A 19,968-nucleotide genomic window follows, 5' to 3' on the forward strand; every position below is an offset into this window, starting at 1 on the left:
GGCTTGACCTTAGAAAGGTCCAGTTCTAGGGAAGACAGATAAATAATCAAATTTCTGATGGAAAGGAAGAAGTGCTTGGGAAAATAAATAAAGCCTTATTAAGGGTAAAGGGGAGGTCTGGAAGTGTAGAACCATTCATTGCCAGACAATGCACCTGCCACAAGGCAGGGAAAGCAGATTAAAGCAACACTGCAGATGGTGATGAAGGTATGTAACTCGTTTTCTATATGGAGCCCTTGTCTAACAAATAGAAATGCACCCAACTGCACAGAATGGAAACGGACTCTGAGCCTGAAGCAAGCCAAGGACTCCTTTGCTCACAGGTGCACTCCCTAGAGGTGATTTGAACATGCCTCTCCACTGATCTGGCCTCCATCCATTCCTGACAAGGGCAAATAGCCTCTCAGTCCTGAGCTTCTCAAGATCACTGAGCTTTTCTGTCCTGTCTCCCAGACATCACTGACTTGTTTCAGCTGTATTATATTCTCAGAGCTCAGGAAAAAGCCTCTGAAAAAAGGAGGACATGTTATAGCTACTGGTTGGGAAGAGACGCTCCCATCTCCCAGACCTTGGCCTCAAAAGTCTACACTGGTGGTGGGAAATGTGAATACTGAAGGACTGGAACATCATATGACTGAAACTCAATCATGAATAACTTTGTAACTGTGTATCTCATGAACATACAACTAAAATTTTATTAATTTTTTAAAAATCCAGAGCTCCATAGTTATGTGTTCCTAAGCAGTCAAGCTCAGGGAACTGATTCCAGCTGAATAAAAAACAAAACAAAACTGAAATCTGAGCTGGCTGGCTGCATGTCACATGCTTGCAAGGTTTCAAGCTGGGTCCTTTGTTGTAGCCCTGTGGCACCAGCACCACTGGGCTGAACAACACCACATCACCAAAGCACTGACCAATCTAGCCTGCAAGTCTAGGCTGAGAATTATTGGGAGTGACCCATGCTCCCTGAGCACTGCCTGGGAGGTTCTCCCTGCCATGTGAGTGGGATAAGGGAGGTTAGACCATACCCAGTGGCTTTCAGGGTTTACTCCTAGTTCGGCACTCAGAAATCACTACTGGCAGGCTCCTGGCATATGGCATGCTGGGGATAGAACCTGAATTGGTCCCAGGTCAGCAGCCTGCAAAACAAACATCCTACTGCTGTGCCATCCCCACCTTTTTAATAAAGGAACTAAAATTCAGTACATGGCTATCTTGCCTTTAAAAAAAAATCAAGAAATAGCCTTGCACACAGCTATTCCAGGTTTGAATCCCCTGAGCACAACGCCAGGAGTAAACTCTGAGCACAGCTAGGTATAGCCCCCTCAAAAACAAAACAAAACAATCTGAGTATTCCTCATGTGGAGAAAACTGGAGACCCCTGACAGGCCTCAAAGGGGTTGACCAGGGAAGAGACGGAGAAGCTGGAAAGAGGTAGTTAGGGAAGGAACGTCCAGACCAGCAGCCGCCTCCATGCCCCAGATCTCCAGTTATCTCCTAAGACTGGCAAGTGCGCAGGAGACCATACTTGAAAATGACAAAGCAGGAGAAGTTGAAAAATGGCCATCGTTAGGCAGGAAGGCAGGTGGCAGCAGGAGCAGGTCCATTTGCCTTCCATTTGCCGAGGGTCCTATTTGCACTCTATTTTCCTCTATTTTCCCACACCATGAAAGCAAGCGTCTACATTAAATAGTCACCTGTCCTCCATTTGTAATTCTCTCTCTCTGGGGCATCATAAATTTCTTTGATATGATTATCATATTAAAGCTCCTAATACTGTTATTCTCCCCTCACCAGCACAGACACTTTCCAAAACAAGACAGAAAGAGGACGAGGGGAAGGAGAGGGTAGGAGCCATGGTTTATGGAGTGAAGAAAAGGGGCCCACTGGAAGCATTTCCTCTCCCAGAAGCCAGTGAGGAAAGAGACCGTGTCTTAGCTTCCACCACTTTGTTTAGAGGAGATGCCGCAATGGAGAAAGGGAACTGACCTTAGTGTCAGGAAAAAGGCTTTTGAATTCTACATACTGACTTCCCTCTTTTGTGACTGCCAGCAAGCTGTATCCTCCTCTGCAAAAATGAGAATAAAAAGCCTGGCCTGGCCCTTACATGAAGCTATTTTCACAGGTAGAGAAGCCCAGCCACTTCTCTGTTACCCCAGAAACAGGAATGAGCATCAGTTATAAAATGTTATATCAAGGACCTGAGAGACAATCCAGGGGTTAAGGCACTTACCTTGCTGCCAACCCTGACACCACAGCCCTGACAACCCTGCTCACCATCAGGAGCGATTTCTGAACAGGAGTAAGCACTGAGTACTGTAAGGAGTGGCCCCAAACTCTAAAACGAAGGAAGCCTAGCACATTTTAGGCTCATAGAGATAGTACAGAAAATAAAGCTTCTTGGACTGGAGAGATAGCATGGAGGTAAGGTGTTTTCCTTGCATGCAGAAGGATGTTGATTCAAATGCCGCCACCCCATATGGTCCCCTGAGCCTGCCAGGAGCGATTTCTGAGCATAGAGCCAGGAGTGGCCCCTGAGCGCTGCCAGGTGTGACCCAAAAACCAAAAATAAATAAATAAATAAAGCTTCATGCATGGTGGACCCTGTTTAGGGACATGTGAATGGTTCTCTGAGCACCACAAGGAATAAGCCTTGAGCTCAGCTACGTATAACCCATCATCACCCCAAATAAACTAAATTGAGGAACCATGAAAATAGTTACAAGGGTACAGCATAGATCTTACATGCACAAGGTCCTAAGTGCAGCCCCCAGAACCTGGCGGGACTCAGGACCCTTGGTCCTGAGCAGTTGAACCAGCAGGCCTTCAATTCTGAGCCAAGCATCCCTAAGCACCACTGGGAAGGCACCTGCTGAGAAACCTCTGACATTGCTGGGCACACTCTGGGCAGGCAGAAAGGATTGTGACCAACTAACTCTAGCCATAGATCAGAAACATTTGCCTCCTGGGAACATTCCAGGCACAACTCATGAGACCAGTTCAAAATGACACTATGGCAACCTACAGGCAAATACAAATTCGGATTAATTTTCAAACATGGAGGCCAGTGTTGGAGTATCCAGTTTTCACTCTACTCAGGATAATTCTTTTCTTGTGCTTGTCACTCATGAACTGCAAGTATCTCTGGATAGGTCCCTTACCCTTACCTGTTCTCCACCCAAGGGGGTAGTCTTTCTCTTCCTAATAAAATTCTCCGATCTCAAGGAGAAACCGCTTGCAGTTTCAGTTTCCACAATTTGTCTATCTGCCTGATGGTTTCTTTTGCTAGAAAGCAGGAAGCTTGTGGTGGAAGTTTCCTGAACCTATTTTATTTTCTTCAACCTTGTGAGGATTATTTCCTATGTCAGCATTTTCTTCCAGAACCGTGCTGCCCAATCCCTCAGGATTGGGGTGTGAGGCTTCTGTTTCAGGCCAGGGAAGCCTTCCTGGTCAGCTGAGACTGTTTGGAAATGGGCCTCCCTGCACAACCCCTTGGGCTTTACAGACACTGTAAGTGCTGTGGGACTTGATGACTTAGACCTAACATTGCCTAACTTGGGGTCGGTTTTTCCCTCCTCAAGATTTGACAAAGACTTGTCAGGGTCTCAAAAACTATTTAAAAATAAATGATCACATTACCTATCCAGACCTGCACCTTTGCTATGGCCTAGCCAGAGGCCATTCTAATCCCTTCTAGTTTCCCCCTTTCAAATCATTCTTGTTACTAAGAACACAGTTTAATGCCTTAGATGAGTATTCATAGGCCAATCTCAGTCCTCATCCTGCTAATCCCCCGTCAATATTTAGGAGGCCAGAGAAACTTGGGTTTACTGCCTCCCTCCCCACCCAGAACACACTTGTCCCTCACTTACTGCCCCTGCTCCTTGACACCCCTGCTCCTCACTTCCTCCAATGCTGAGACTGAACATGTTATATGCCTTTTGTAGGCCTTTTGAAACCCTAAACCTATTTTAAGCTGCTGGGCCATAAACCATATTAGATCAGACTGAGTCATGCCTGACTTTGTATACCCTACGTAGTTCATAATAAAATATCTTGAACATTAAAAGTATGTAACAAATATTTGGAAGATAATTAATATGAAAGTGCTTCATAGAGTTGCCCTACTTATCATGAAAATAGTCTTTTTCTTCCATGATCACACGACAATTCCAGTCACAAGACAACAATTCAATATTGCTGAAGCTTTTACTGATAGCATTTTCCCAGCACAGTTATTAATAATTTGTCTTAAAATACTCATTTAAGTGCCCACCCTGACGATAAGAGGTTTGCTTTTCTGTTGATGCTCACACTCAGACATAATTATCTGTCATAAAAAGCATAAAGAGGTGTGAAGATGAAAGCTGGGAAGGTCGAGGCGCCCCCTCAAGATCCTGAAATGAGGAGCAATTATCAGCAGTCCTGGAGTTGGGGAGAGAGAACTATTAACCATGTGTGAGGCATTTGTTCTGAGTACCAGAGAACCCGGCTTCACAATTCTATACCAACACACACACACACACACACACACACACACACACACACACACAGGCACACACACACGCAGATACCCCCTGACAAATGCGCATCCCTATGCACATACATGCACATATTCATGCTCACATCTTCACACACCCAACACCCATGTACACACATACACACTTGCATGCACACAACATTCCTCTGAGACTCACTGCCCACAAATGCAAGGTTCTCTGGAGAGCGCTGGAATGTGCTCAGTCGAGGGCCTCAAGTCGAAGCCTTTCAGGGCTGCCCCGTCTTTGTAAGCATGCAATTCTCCACCTTACGCGACCTCTCGTTTCTTGCTCAGTGTTATCATCGTAAAAGATTACAGCACACTGTGCAGCCAGACTGCAATTTTCTCGGAGGCTCCGTGCCTTTGCCTCTCTGTTGCCTCAGCCCTTCATTTCTGTATCTGCTTTCATAACTTTCTGGTTTCACCATGACCTCCTGAGACACCTTCATTTACCTCCTGAGCACACCGCCTGCAGAAGTAAAGCCCCCTGCCCACTTCTGCACATCTAGGAAACTGGATAATCAAGTGCCTCCAGGCTATCTCTGAACCAGATGTCCCTGAAGAAGGGAGAGACCAAGTCGTTTTTTTCCACTTACTCCAAAAAGTTGGAGGCTTTTTCCTCAGGGCTCCCTGACTCCCCTAAAAATTCCTGTTTTAAGTCAAGAAGCCCCAGTTCTCCAGGAAAATGGTAGGTAAGGCTTGTAGCAGTAACTGTAGGCCATAGTGAGTACAATTACCACTCGTTTGATCAACAATTAAGCTTTGCACAACAGCGGCATTCAGCACATTGAAATATTACCACTACATGGAATTTTATTGGTTTCTGTCAATTCTATTTTATTGAGTTAGAAATTTGTTTTAGTTTTATAGTTACATATGACATTGTAAGTATTTAAACAGCATTATAATAGTAAAATTAACACTGGGAATCCACCAGAAATTTTCTCAGTCCTTTTTGCAAAAATTTTCCTTTCAGTTATACCTGGCTTGTTCTCTAAGGAAATGTGTCCTTGACTCTGTTCTTGCTTTGTACTTGCTACTGTTTGGTGGAAAGTGACTGATAATAAAGGTTGAGCCAAAGCAAACATTGATGTCCCACAGGGGAATTTAGTTATAGGATCACCAGGTTATAAGCTAAAGGATTACCCAGAATATACTAATGCTTATATTTTTATTACCATACAAATATTCATGTGACATTTAAAATCTGCTTCTAATCAGAGCACTGTATCATTGCATGAAACCTCAGGAGCAATCAGAATCCATGTTTTCTTCATCCATTTGCCCTATTGGTGACATCCTACAACCTCATAAAAATAACACAATCAGAAACTAGATATTGATAATATCAGTGACAATGTATTCATCTTAATCAGATTTTACCAGTTTGTGTTTGTTGTTTGTGTAAGTTGTGTTTGTAGCCATTTAAGTTATCACAATGGTAATTTTTTTTCACTTCCAGTTAAGTTACAGACAAATTCTGTCACCTGGGGGGGGGGAGTGTCTCTGAGCCCCCTCCATTATAACAATATACTTCTCTCCTGTGATGCACCTACCCCAAAACCCTTAATCTGGTCTACATCTTTTTTTTTGGGGGGGGGGTCACACCAGCAGTGCTCAGGAGTTACTCCTGGCTCTGTGCTCAGAAATTGTTCCTGGCAGGGTCAGGGAACCATATGGGATGCCGGGATTTGAACCGGAATCCGTTCTGTGTTTGCCACATACAAGGCAAACGCCTTACCGATGTGCTATGGCTCGGGCCCCTCTTTATAATTTTTTTATATATTTATAGAATAGTTTGAGAATAGTCTATAAATGGAGTCATATAGTATGAGGTCAACTAATATTGGCTTTTGTGGGGGCTGGAGTGATAGCACAACAGTTAGGACATTTGCCTTGCACACAGCTGACCTGGGATGGGACTGGGTTCAGTTCCCACCATCCCATATAGTCCTCTGAGCCTGCCAGGAGCAATTTCTGAGTGCAGAGTCAGGAGTAGCCCCTGAGCACTGACGGGTGTGCCCACAAACCAAACATGAATAAATAAAATAAAATAATCAAAATAAAAAAAGATTGACTTTTGTACTTTTCATGCTTAAGATCCATAAAAGAGGACCTGAGTGATAGCACAGCAGGTAGGGCATTTGCTTTGCATGAAGCCACCCTGAATTTGATCTCAGCAACCTGTATGGCCCCAGAGCCTGCCAGGAGTGATTTCTGAGCACAGATCCAGGAGTAATCCCACAGCACTATCCAATGGGACCAAAAAACCAATAAGATAAAAATGCATCCAAGGTGGACTTTGTTATCAATACCTTTTCTCACTGCTGAGTAGTGTTCAATGCTATAGATGTACCAAAAAAAATTTAAGGATGTCTGGGTTGTGTCAACTTGGCTATTCAAAATAACTATATTTTGCCTACACAAATAGCTTAATTACACAGTTTATAAAATTAGAAAATGATCAACAAAAGGAACCAAAAATAGGTAGGCAGAAGGAAATAACAAAGCTTAGAGCAGAAATCAATGAAGTAAAAATAAAAAAAATACAAAAGATGAATGAAAGCAAAAGTTGGTTCTTTAAAAAAAAATAAACAAGATTGATAAAACACTAGCAAAACTCACAAAGAAAAGGAGAGGGAAACTTAATGAACTCGATAAGAAATGAAAGGGGGAGATCACTACAGATACTACAGAGATTCAAAGGGTAATAATCAGAGACTACTTTGAGAAACTCTATGCTATGAAAAATGAGAACCTGGAAGAAATGAATAAATTCTTGGATGATGCCGTATATCTAAACAGACCCATCACTATTGAGGAAATTAAAATGGTAATCAAAATTCTTCCCAAAAACAAAAGCCCAGGCCCAGATGGAGTCACTAACAAATTCTTTCAAATCTTTCAAGAGAAACTACTACCAATCCTTTTCAGGCTCTTTCATAAAGCTGAGAAACAGAAACACTCCCAAATAGTGTTTATGAAACTAACATAACTCTGGTACCAAAATCACAAAGAGATGATGCAAAAAAGAAAACTACATATCAATATCCCTGATAAACACAGATGCAAAGATCCTCAAATAGGATCCAACACCTCATCAAGAAGGCCATACACCGCAATCAAGTAAGCTTCATTCCAGGAATGCAAGGACGGTTTAACATACTTAAGTCAAACAGCATAATACACCATATCAACAAAAATAAAAATAAAAAAAACATATGATCATATCAGTAGATGTAGAGAAAGCATTCAATAAGATCCAACACCCATTTTTGATCAAATGTGCTCATCAAGATGGAAATGGAAGAAACTTTTCTCAATATAGTCAAGGTCATCTACCACAAACCATTGGCAATTATTATTCTCAATGGAGATAAACTAAATGCTTTTCCTCTAAAATATTGTACAAGACAAGGCTGCCCTCTCTCACCACTCCAATTCAACATAGTACTGGAAGTACTTGCCATAGAATTAGGCCAAAAAAAAAAGTATCAAGGGCATCCAGATAGGAAAGAAAGAGGTTAAGCTCTCACTGTTTGCAGATGACATGATATTATATTTAGAAAACCCTAAAGACTTTACCAAAAAGCTTCTAGAAACAATAGATTCATATAGCAAAGTGGCAGGCTACAAAATTAACACACAAAATTCAATCGTCTTCTTGTACACCAATAATGATAGAGAAGAAATGGACATTTAAAAAATCCCATTCACATTAGTCCATACAAACTCAAATACCTTGAAGTCAACTTAACTAAAGAGGTGAAGGGCCTATACAAAGAAAACTACAAAACCCTGCTTCAATAAATAAAAGAGAACACAAAAAAAATGGAGACACATACCCTGCTCATGGATTGGGAGGATTCACATAATTAAAATAGCAATACTCCCCAAATCATTGTACATATTTAATGCAACCCCTCCAAGGATACCCATGACATTCTTCAAAGAAGTGGATCAAACACTCCTGAAATTCATTTGGAACAATAAACACCTATGAATATCTTAGTAAAAGGAATATGGGAGGCATCACTTTCCACAACTTTAAATTGCACTACAAAGCATTAGTCATTAAAATATCATAATATACCAACTATGACCATGTTAATTAAATAAAAAATATATTTCAAAAAAATCACAAATAAAGGAATGAGATGTCATCAAACTAAAAAGCTTTTGTATGATGAAAGTATTGTGACAACAAAAATACATTCTACTGTATAATAAAAAATATGGTGGTCAGAAAAAAATATCATAATATTGGAATAAAGACAGATCCTCAGATCAATGGAATAGACTTGAGTATTCAGAGAATGTTCCCAAGACATATAATTAATTAATCTTTGATAAAAGGGCAAGAAATGCAAAATGGAGCAAGGAAAGCCTCTTCAACAAGTAGTACTGGGACAACTGGTCAGTCACATGCAATAAAAGGAACTTAGACCTCCGTCTAACATCATGCACAAAAGTCAAATCCAAATGGATTAAAGACCTTGATATCAGACCCCTAACCCCAAAACTATAAAGTATATAGAACATGTAGGTAAAACACTCTATGACACTGAGACTAAAGGCATCTTCAAGGAGAAAGCATCACTCTCCAAACAAGTGGAAGCAGAGATAAATAGATGGGACTATATTAAGCTGAGAAGCTTCTGCACCTCAAAGGAAACAGTGCCTAGGATATACCCACAGAATGGGAGAAACTATTCAGACAATACCCATAAGATAAAGGGCTAATATCTAAGATATACAAGGTACTGACAGAGCAAGAAAAAAATCTCACCCCATAAAAAATAGGGAGAAGAATGAACAGACACTTTCTCAAAGAAGAAATACAAATGACCAAAAGGCACATAAAAAAAAATGCTCCACATTACTAATCATCGGGAAGATGCAAATCAAAACAACAATGAGATACCATCTCACACCACAGAGATTGGTCACATCACAAAGAGCAAGAACAATCAGTGCTGGTGGGGATGTGAAAGAAAAAAATTTTCATTCACTGCTGGTGGGAATGCCATCTAGCCCAGCCTTTATGGAAAACAATATTGAGATTCCTCAAAAAACTGGAAATTGAGCTTCCATATTGATGCAAGTCAGCCCTTGATGGGGTTGACTGTTGGAGGGATGGAGGATGAGGTCTTTCCCCTCCAGTTTGGAGCACGCATCTGCCACCCTGTTCAGCTGGCAGTTCTGAGGTGAAGCGGCGGGTAAACAGCTCACAGACAGTCAGGCTTGTGGAAATATTAGCTTTATTCGGTGGACAAGACTGAAGTCCAAAGCCTCAGCATCAGTTCCAGCCAAAAGCCCCTTGCCTTCCACAGACCCTTGTTTTTATCCCCCAGAATCAGGTACCACCCAATGGTGGGATCAGATACCACCCAATGGTGGAAGCAGAATCAGGTACCACCCTAGGGTGGGGCAGAATGCCAGGTCACACCTTAGGGTAGGGCACAATCACTGATCAGGGTAGGGTCAGTAACATAATAATCTCATAAAATATTTACATACACAACAATGGCAGACATGTGCTCTGAGCTGGAGGGGAAAGATCTCATCCTCCATCCCTCCATCACTCAACCCCATCAAGGGCTGACTCGCAACATAATGGCACCCAGACAGGCTGAATCTGAACCCTCAATAACTGTAAGTGAAATACTTCATTGGAAATTTCCTCTGCTGACCATTAAATGGTTTCTGTGGTTAGTCATGTGGATAGTGTCACCTTTTGCTTACGCATTGGTTCTCTAGTATACAAGTGGATTATTCCATTTTGTTTAAAACTAATTGGTTTTGATCTAAGGACAATCACTGCAGTTGGATGGTTGTGGTCTATATTTCAAATGAAAATTGCATTGTCTCCAGTCATCATAGTTTGTGGAATTTCTGTGTTGGCTCACGTTGTTCCTGTGAGCATAGTTATTGGATGGTATTTAGGAAATAGAAAGTGTAGAAATGGTGAGTATGGATGATAAGGAAATCTTTCCGACAAAAATTCAGACCAAGGTGCGGGCTGACGAATCCAGCCCCACCATCAACAATATAGAAATTTTTGCTGGAAGAAAAACAACTCGGAAAGTTAAGCCTGGTTCTAGCGAATTGCATGACAATAGTGACTCAGACAATGATCAACCTCCAGTGCTAACTCCAGAAGTGAGGCCTCATCCTATTCACAAAATTGAATCGCACAACAGTGCAAATTCAGACGATGAACCACACACATGGCCTCAGAGCTCTATTCAGAGTAATTTTGCTAATCCAGCCTCATCCCCTTTACACAGAGTAAATGTTTCTAACTATGTACCCTATCAGATGGAAGAATTAGATAGGTTTTAAAAAGCATGTAAATAGTATGGCCCAAAATCGCCATACAGTGTGGAGTTACTAAGACTTTGGAGTCATAACTCATCTTGGACTTTGTATGATTTTAAAAGAATCACTGAAATATGCCTGTCATCTAAACAGCGAACTGAATGGGAAAATGTACTATTCAGAAAATGTAAAAGTCAAATTATATAGCCCGGATGGTATGAAAAAGCAAGTGGCAGGTGTTACTCTATCGTATGAATTATTGATGGCAGAAAATCAATTTGCAAATATTCAGACACAAGCAGCTTTACCTAAAGAAATCTTAAATTTAATTAGGGATATTGCATTGTCATCATGGGAAAAAATTGATTCTAACAGCATTGGTAGAGGAAACTTTTTAAAAATTACCCAAGGCCCTTATGAGTCATATGCAGAGTTTGTAGGTAAAATTAAAGATGCTCTGAAGGGCCCGGAGAGATAGCACAGCGGCTTTTGCCTTGCAAGCAGCCGATCCAGGACCAAAGGTGGTTGGTTCAAATCCCGGTGTCCCATATGGTCCCCTGTGCCCGCCAGGAGCTATTTCTGAGCAGACAGCCAGGAGAAACCCCTGAGCACCGCCAGGTGTGGCCCAAAAACCAAAAAAAAAAAAAAAAAAAAAAAGATACTCTGAAGTTACAAGTCGAAGATGAGGAGATGAGAAACTTCCTAGTAAAATCTTTGGCTTATAATGCAAATTCGGCCTGTAGATTAGTATTGAATACACTAAATGAAAAGGCAGATGTGAATGATTTCCTTTATGCCTGTCGGAATGTCTATGGGGAACCCCAACTCCCACCCCACTTAGACTCAGTACAAACCTTCCCAGTTACCAAGGGAATGATGCCTTACTCCCCTCTGGGACAGGACACTTCGGTAAACCAGGTCTTTGCCCAAAATGCAAAAGGTGTGAAAGATTGCAGATCCAGAAACCTCATTGATAATAACCTAAGTAGAGGTTTCAACACAATCCCCAGGAGGCAAATCACCTGCTACCATTGTGGAAAACAGGGGCATATCAAAAGAAATTGCCGTTTCCTTATAAATTCAGCTCCTCAAGGACACACATACAAGATGTAGGGAAACGCCCACAGGGCCTCCCCCCAGGCCCTTCCAAATCAGGGGCAAAGTTCACAGACAATAATTCTTCCACAGACTCTTGTTTTTATCCCCCAGAATCAGGTACCACCCAATGGTAGGATCAGATACCACCCAAGTACCACTCTAGAGTGGGGGCAGAATGCCAGGTCACACCCTAGGGTAGGGCACAATCACTGATCAGGGTAGGGTCAGTAACATAATAATCCCATAAAATGTTTATATACACAACACCATATGATCCAGCTATACCACTCATAGGGATATACCCTACGAACACAAAAACACAATATAAAATGCCTTCTGCACACCTTTATTCATTGCAGCACTATTTACAATAGCCAGAATCTTGAAACAACCCACATGCCCTTCAACAGATGAATGTCTAAAGAAACTGTGGTATATATACACAATGGAATATTATGCAACCATCAGTAGAGATGAAGTCATAAAATTTTTCTGTACATGGATGACATGAAAACTATTATGCTAATGTCTTTTTAAATAAGTCAGAGGGAGAGAGATAGCGACAGAATAGTCTCACTAATCTATGGGATTTAAGAAAAATAAAAGACATTATTGTAATAATGTCCAAAGACAATAGAGATGAGGGTTGGAAGGACCAGCTCATGATATGAAGCTCACCACAAAGAGTGGTGAGTACAGTCAGAGAAATAACTACACTAACAACAATCATGATAATGTTAATGAGTGAGAGAAGTAGAATGCCTATCTTGAATACAGGCAGGGGTGGGGAAGGAAGGAGAAGGGGAGCGTTGGTGATGGAAATGTTGCTCTGGTGAAGGGGGGGGGTGTTCTTTTTATGACTGAAACCCAACTACAAACATGTTTGTAATCATGGTGCTTCAATGAAGTTATTATTTAAAAAAAAACTCTATTTGACCATTCATATTCAGGTTTTTGTGTGAACATAAATTTTAATTATTCTGAAATAAAAGTCAGTGGGTGTGCTAGGTTATATGGTAATTGTACTGTGTGGCTAATTTTGTAAGAAACTAAGTTTTCCATCATGTCTCTACGATCTGACTTACCATATAAGAATTCTCATCAGGGGGCTGGAGAGATAGAGGTAAAGAGTTTGCCTGGCATGTAGAAGGACAGTGGTTCAAATCTGGCATCCCATATGGTCCCCCAAGCCTGCCAGGAGTGATTTCTGAACATAGAGCCAGGAGTAAGCCCTGAGTGCTGCCGGGTGTGACCCAAAAACAAAAACAAAACAAAACAAAAAAAAACCTGGTCAGCTGCATACAAGGCAAACACCCTTCCCACTGGGCTATAGCCCCAGTACAGCCTCATTCCAATTTCCTTGGGGCCGGGAAGGTGGCGCTAGAGGTAAGGTGTCAGCCGTGCAAGCACTAGCGTAGGACGGACCGCGGTTCGATCCCCCGGTGTCCCATATGGTCCCCCCAAACCAAGAGCGATTTCTAAGCGCATAGCCAGGAGTAACCCCTGACCATCAAACGGTTGTGGCCCAAAAACCAAAAAAAAAAAAAAAAGAATTCTCATCAGGTGGACTAGAAGAAACCTAAGGACATTGCTGGAGGGTCAGAGCACTTTGGTTGTGGTAGATATAATAACTTTGTGATAAATATCATAAACATTGTAACCATGCTACCCAAATTGCAATTAAATTAAATTATATTAAATTAAAAATACTCAGCAAAAAAAAAATAACTTAGGGCTCCAGTTTGTAAAGCATAAATTTAGGGTTTTGACACTAGATCACTGCCATATCAGCAAGGTGTTCTTAAAGATATAGAAGGGAAAATGATTAGTTCTGGATGGGGAAATTGTTTTCACTTTTAGTGAAGAGATAATGGAAAATTTTTTAAATAGTTTCAAGTAATTTTATGCCTCCTAAGTTTCTTAAATTTGGAAACTTGAGTTTTTGAGATAATGTGCTTTGCTGTAGAAAAGCATTCCACATTTCCTTAGGCTATTCAAATATAAAATAAGGGCCTGGGATGTGGCTCAGTGGCAGAGCATTTGCCTAGCATATGCGAGGCCCTGAAGTCAAATACACACACACACACACACACACACACACACACATACACACCACCACACCACACCACACCACACCACACACAATTTACATATGCAAAGCAGGTCTTTGTCCCCAAGTTTGCTGGGTTCTATGATATAGGGAAAGTGTCTTTCAGCTGACCTGCACCTCTGAAACTTCAGCACAGGGCACTTCTAGACCCTGGGAATATAGTCATATTTTTCTGTAAATTTTCTAAAAATACGATAATTTTAAATTCATTCAGTAGGATGACTGTTTATGTCAGTTCCAAAATTTCTATGACTTATTCTCCTTCAGACCAGAAAATAGTGGGATGGCAGTTGGCTTCTAGAAGCCCCAATAAGGGAAATAAAATTGAGGATACTCTTAACTTGGGCTTAGGGGCATCTATTTATGTAGATATTATAATTTAAGATAAATTATAATTTATTTATAATTATATTAAAATTTATAATTTATTATAATATAATGTAATATGTGTAATTATATATGTGTGTGTAGTATATGGTAGAAAATTATAATTTATGTAGATAATTATCTATTTGCAATTATACAATATTGTAATTAACATTTACCTGGTAATCACACTGTTGCTGGCTACTCTGGTACAAGAATTCCTCCAGAAGGCCAAAGAGATAATACAGTGGGTAAAATGCTTGCCTTTCATGCAGCCAACCTAGGTTCAATCCTCAGCATTCCATATGGTTCCCTGAGTCTGCAGAGTGATTCCTGAGTACAGAGTCAAGTGTAACTCCTGAGCACTGCCAGGTATGGACCTTTCCTCAAAAAAAAAAAAATTTCAAGGGGCCGAAGCGGTGGTGCAAGTATAGGGTGTTTGCCTTGCATGCGCTAACCTAGGACAGACAAAGGTTTGATCCCCAGGCATCCCATATGGTCCCCCAAGCCAGTAGTGATATCTGAGTGTATAGCCAGGAGTAACCCCTGAGTGTCACCGGGTATGGCCCCCCAAAAAGCAAAATAACAAACAAAAATATTCTTCCAGAAACATTCCTATAATCCAGTGGGTGGGTGCTCCTAAACTGGCTATGGTTAAGGGCCCATGACCATAATGTAAAGTAAACCTGTCTTATGGAAGTACTCAGCAAGAGAAATAGATGAGTCAGAAGAGAAACAAGGTTGGAAATGCAGTCTGAATTGGTTTGTGGAAAATTCCTTGATGCACCAGACACATACAAGTCAAAATAGAGGCTTCAGTTCTCATGACTAGTTAGAACAACACTCTCTTTAGGCAAGAATAAACCTGATAACAAACTTTGTCAAAATACAACATACTGTTTTTAACTTTTTGGTAAAGAAAACTTTATTAGGATCTCTAATAAATCCTAGAAAATAATAGAAAGCACAGTAACTATAATTAGAATACTATATTGATTCTTTATTTTAAGAGTTGATTCTTCTCATCTTCCAGAGAGGAGATGAAGAGGTGGAGGTCATGTGGGAGACAAGGAGAGATCAGACTGCAAAGCCCAGGATTGGAAAAAAAAATCAAGAATATGTATTCCATGTACCTTGATTAGTATTTCATGTAAATTACATGAAGTAACTGTCGATGAAAAAGCTTTATGGTTATAAAGATTTCTATAAAACCTAAGAAAAAAACAGTTGATTCTTTTTTTTGTTTTGTTTTGTTTTGGGGGGCCACATCTGGAAATGCTGAGGGATTACTCCTGCCTCTGTGCTCAGAAATTGCTCCTGGCAGGCTCGAGGATCATGTAGGATACTGGAGTTCGAACCTGGATCCATCTGAGTTGGCCATGTGTAAGGCAAATTTCCTATCACTGTGCTATTACTCCGACCCCTAGAGTTGATTCTTAAAGCTTGTTTTTGGTGGGTTTGTTTTTTTTTGTTTTTTTTTTTTTTTTTGAGTTTTGAGTTTTGAGCCATATCCAGCAGGGTTCAGGGCTTACTACTGGTTCTGTGCTCAGATGGTACTGTGTAGCTTGGTGGTACTAAGGGATCCATACATGGTATCTGGGATCAAACCTGAGTTAGCCACATGCTTTACACCTGTGTTGTATCTATAGTCCCAATTTTTAAAGTTTTTATTATGAGAAAAGAAATTTGTCAGAGCTAGAGAGATATAGTACAGTGGGTTGGACACTTGCCTTATACGTGGCTAACCCAGATTCAATCCCCAGCATTGTATATGATCAACACCAGTAGTAATCCCTAAGTACAGAGCCTGGAGTAACCCCTGGGTATTGCCAGGTGTGAACCCCCCCAAAATGAAGAAATTTGTAATTATGTATGGTAAAAAAAAGTTAACTAAAGTTAGCCTAGTGATCATTTAACAACATATACAAAGGTCAAATAACTATCTGACACATCTTATACTGATGAGAATACCAGTGCAGAAAATTTGATCAAACATACTAAAAAAAATGACAATGATTATAACTCATGCTAAGAGAGAGAGAGAGAGAGAGAGAGAGACAGAGAGAAAGAGAGAGAGAGAGACAGAGAGAGAGACAGAGAGAGAGAGAGAGAGAGAGAGAGAGAGAGAGAGAGAGAGAGAGAGAAAGGCAGAGGTCTATCTTCCTGGACTTAGTGTTACTTAAGGTATTTTTCAGCACTAGAAGTTGGCTAGAAAAATAACTCACTGGACTGGGTTCATATTTTATCTCCAGGAGGCCCAAGTTTGATCTCTGGCAGTCCAATGAGCACTGCTGGAAGTGATCTCTGAGCACAACGATAGAAGTAGTCTTCAAGCATTCCCAGGTGTAGTTCCAAAACCCAAAAGATAATAAATATATAACATTGACAGTTTGTGGGCCAGGAACTAGAATATATGCTTTGCATACAAAGTCTCAAGTTTGTTCCCTAGCACCATATGGTTCCACAAGCACTGCCGGAAGTGACCCCATTCCCCAAAATTGGTGTTGTATTTTTTTCTTTCATTCTATATAACTGCAAATTTTTATAATGATCATGATGTAATGTGCCCCCTACTGAAGTCTCCATGGGAGACTCATGCACATTTCTGGAATCACACAGTCAAGAACTATTATTTATTTTTGTCTCTGGTTGTTTTCTGGGATTCATGACAAAGACTTATGTCATGAAAAAGATAGTCACACGAATTTTGCCCTTTATCCCAGCTCACAGGCCATGAGTCAGTCAGGAAAGTGCTGAAGGCACACATTGGCCCCTAACTTCCTGGAGGCTATGGGGCAGGAGGGGGGGCTCTTTCTGGGGGAGGGCAAAGGATCCTTTCCTAGAGATGGGCCTTCCTACTGTCAACCATCCTTAAGAAAGAGGAAGTTCTGGTTCAGCCTTAGAAAAAGTATAGGAGCAGCCACCTGGATGAGTGGGGTACTCTCTGTGAGCAGTGATGTCACCCAGAACTTTCTTGAGCAGGGGATAAGCCCTTGCTGCCGGATAGAGAGGGTAATTCTGGGTCAGGCCTGGCTCTGTGACTGCCCCATCCTTGCAAAGCCTTATCCCTTGCTCTCTGCTTTGCTTTTCTTCTGAGACCCTGTCTCAGGAAGACAAGAGGGACACGGCTCCCCCTTGGCCACTTTGTGGAATGTCACAAGAGGTCTTGACCTGATCGTAAAGACTTTTGGGACAAAGGCTTTTGTGGACAGTGGTATTTTCATACTTAGAGAAAGAGGCCCAGACCCATGATCCTCTGTGCCAGAAACGGAGTGGGTAGTGTAGGGGCAACAGCCATGAGCCCAAGTGAATGTGTAGATTGTGGACCCATGGATCTAGCTCAGGCGATGTGGAGAGATGCAATTGTGCACAAACAATAAGCAAGGCTTATAGCAACAGTGCCTGTTCAGACAAATCCATCAAATGTTTTTGGGATGGAACCAGGCACTCAAAGATTGTTCAAAAACTATACTTTCAGGGATCATTTCTATAGTATGTGACTAGAGAAGTTTCTCTGATCGTGTGTAGAGCACCCAAAGATTGTTCAAAGCTCCCCGGGTCATTCCAGGGTTAAGTCAAGATTAAGCACCACTGAGCTCCTAGAAGGAGGCATTAAAATGGGTAGAGCTATCAGATAGCAGAATTGGGTACTATTTGTTTATTTTTGTGATTTTACTGAATTCTCCTGAGAACAATGAGAAGTGTCAGCTTACATCTCATTTCAACTGTCCTACACAGCCTTCATGGCCTCCCTGCCTGCCGCTCCAACCAGCCCCACTTTAGTTCTTAAAGATGTCCAAGTAGGTGCCTGAGCGATAGCACAGTGGTAAAGCGTTTGCCTTGTACACAACCAACACAGGACGGACGGCGGTTTGAATCCCGGCATCCCATATGGTCCCCCAAGCCTGCCAGGAATGATTTCTGAGCATAGATCCAGGAGTAACCCCCTGAACTGAGCGCCGCGGGGTGTGACCCAAAAACAAACAAACAAAAAGATGTCCAAGTAGAAGGGGAAGGAATTCTGATCATTCAACCTCCCCACCAAGCCCTGGGTTGCCACCTGCTGCTACTGAGCATCTTCCCCAGTCTCATTCCCTGACCATAATGGGCTCTCAATATCCCTGCAGAGGAGTCTTTCCTCTGCTACACTCACTCCTTCTTGCTGAGCGCAAACCTGTCAGCATCAGATCCCAGCGATCTGTTTCAGCGGACATCTCAGCCACCTCCAAATCACATCTCCCTCTTACACAGAGCAACCCTGATGGCCTCACCACTCTGGAGCTGGTCACTTTGGTTCTAGATCTCACCCTGGCAGCTGTCCCTATTTGAAACATATCTCAGCTGGCCACATGCTCTGGAGAGAGTTGCCCCCTTTTGTCTGTCCAAGAGACCATCATCTGTTGGATATATAGATATCCAAGAAATATATATGCTTAGCTAAAAAGGTGATGGGAATGTCCTGTTGTTGTTGTGTGTGTGTGTGTGTGTGTGTGTGTGTGTGTGTGTGTGTGTGTGCGTGCGCGCTATATTCTCTCTTTTATCTGTCACCTCTCCCAGGAGAATTAATTCAGACTTTTGCATTAGCTACTCTAGGTCCATTGATATGTAAATACCTAGTTGGGTTAGGTTCACATACATAAGCAACTATCTGTTAATGTTTGCCCTTCTTCCTGTGTTTACTAGTTCTAAACAATAAATACTGTAATTAAGGGTAGCCAGGGTTCTCAGTCCATGAGGCTGTGAGTCCCCATACCCCATGCTTTTCTCTCTTATGTCTGTCTTGTTTTCTTAATCCTCATAGTGCCCCTGATTGCTATTTCCTGGCAATCAACTGTCATTCTCTGTCCCAGCAGAGTTTGCACTGGGACTTAGGGCTTCCCATCTTCTCCAAGAATCAAGATGCTGCCTGGTGCTCAGAATTCAAATTGCTCTAGAAGGGCATGGGAAATGGTGTCAGGACATATATTGTACCCGTGCCTCAGTTTCCCATGGCTTCTGTTAACTAATAAACTTAATTTCTCAAAATGATGCATTTCTTGACTTTTAGTTCTAGAAATCCTTAATTCAGTGTGAGCTAAAATAAAGACGTGGGCAGAACTATGTTCCTTCACAAGTGAGTTTCTCTGCCATTCTCAGTTCTTCAAAGTTATTCATTCAATGAATCAACCAGATTGTAATGACTAAAGCTTTTGAGCAAGATGAGAAGATCCATAAGTAAATTCACCAAAAAAATTTAAAAAAGATGAAAAAAAGAAGTTATCTGCATTCCTTGGCTCATGACCACATCATTTTGTCCTCTGCCTCAAGTTATCTCTCCCTACTGAATCTGCTTCCTCCTCCTCCTCCTTCTTTTTTTTTTTTTTTTGTTTTGTCTTGTTTTGTTTTGTTTTGGGGGCCACACCCAGCAGCACTTAGGGGTTACTCCTGGCTCTGCGCTCAAAAATCCTGGCAGGCTCGGGGGATCACATGGGATGCTAGAGGATCGAAGTAGGATCAGTCTCAGGTAGGCATGTGCAAGGCAAACACCCAACCG

General features: G+C 41.5%; 1 pseudogene; it reads left to right on the forward strand.

Annotated features, from left to right (window-relative positions):
* The first annotated feature begins 17,897 nt into the window (after positions 1–17,897).
* Positions 17,898–17,977, forward strand: LOC126005483 (uncharacterized; annotated as a pseudogene).
* Positions 17,978–19,968: the final 1,991 nt, after the last annotated feature.

This window comes from Suncus etruscus, chromosome 3, assembly GCF_024139225.1.
Source record: "Suncus etruscus isolate mSunEtr1 chromosome 3, mSunEtr1.pri.cur, whole genome shotgun sequence".
In the NCBI taxonomy this organism is placed as follows: domain Eukaryota; kingdom Metazoa; phylum Chordata; class Mammalia; order Eulipotyphla; family Soricidae; genus Suncus; species Suncus etruscus.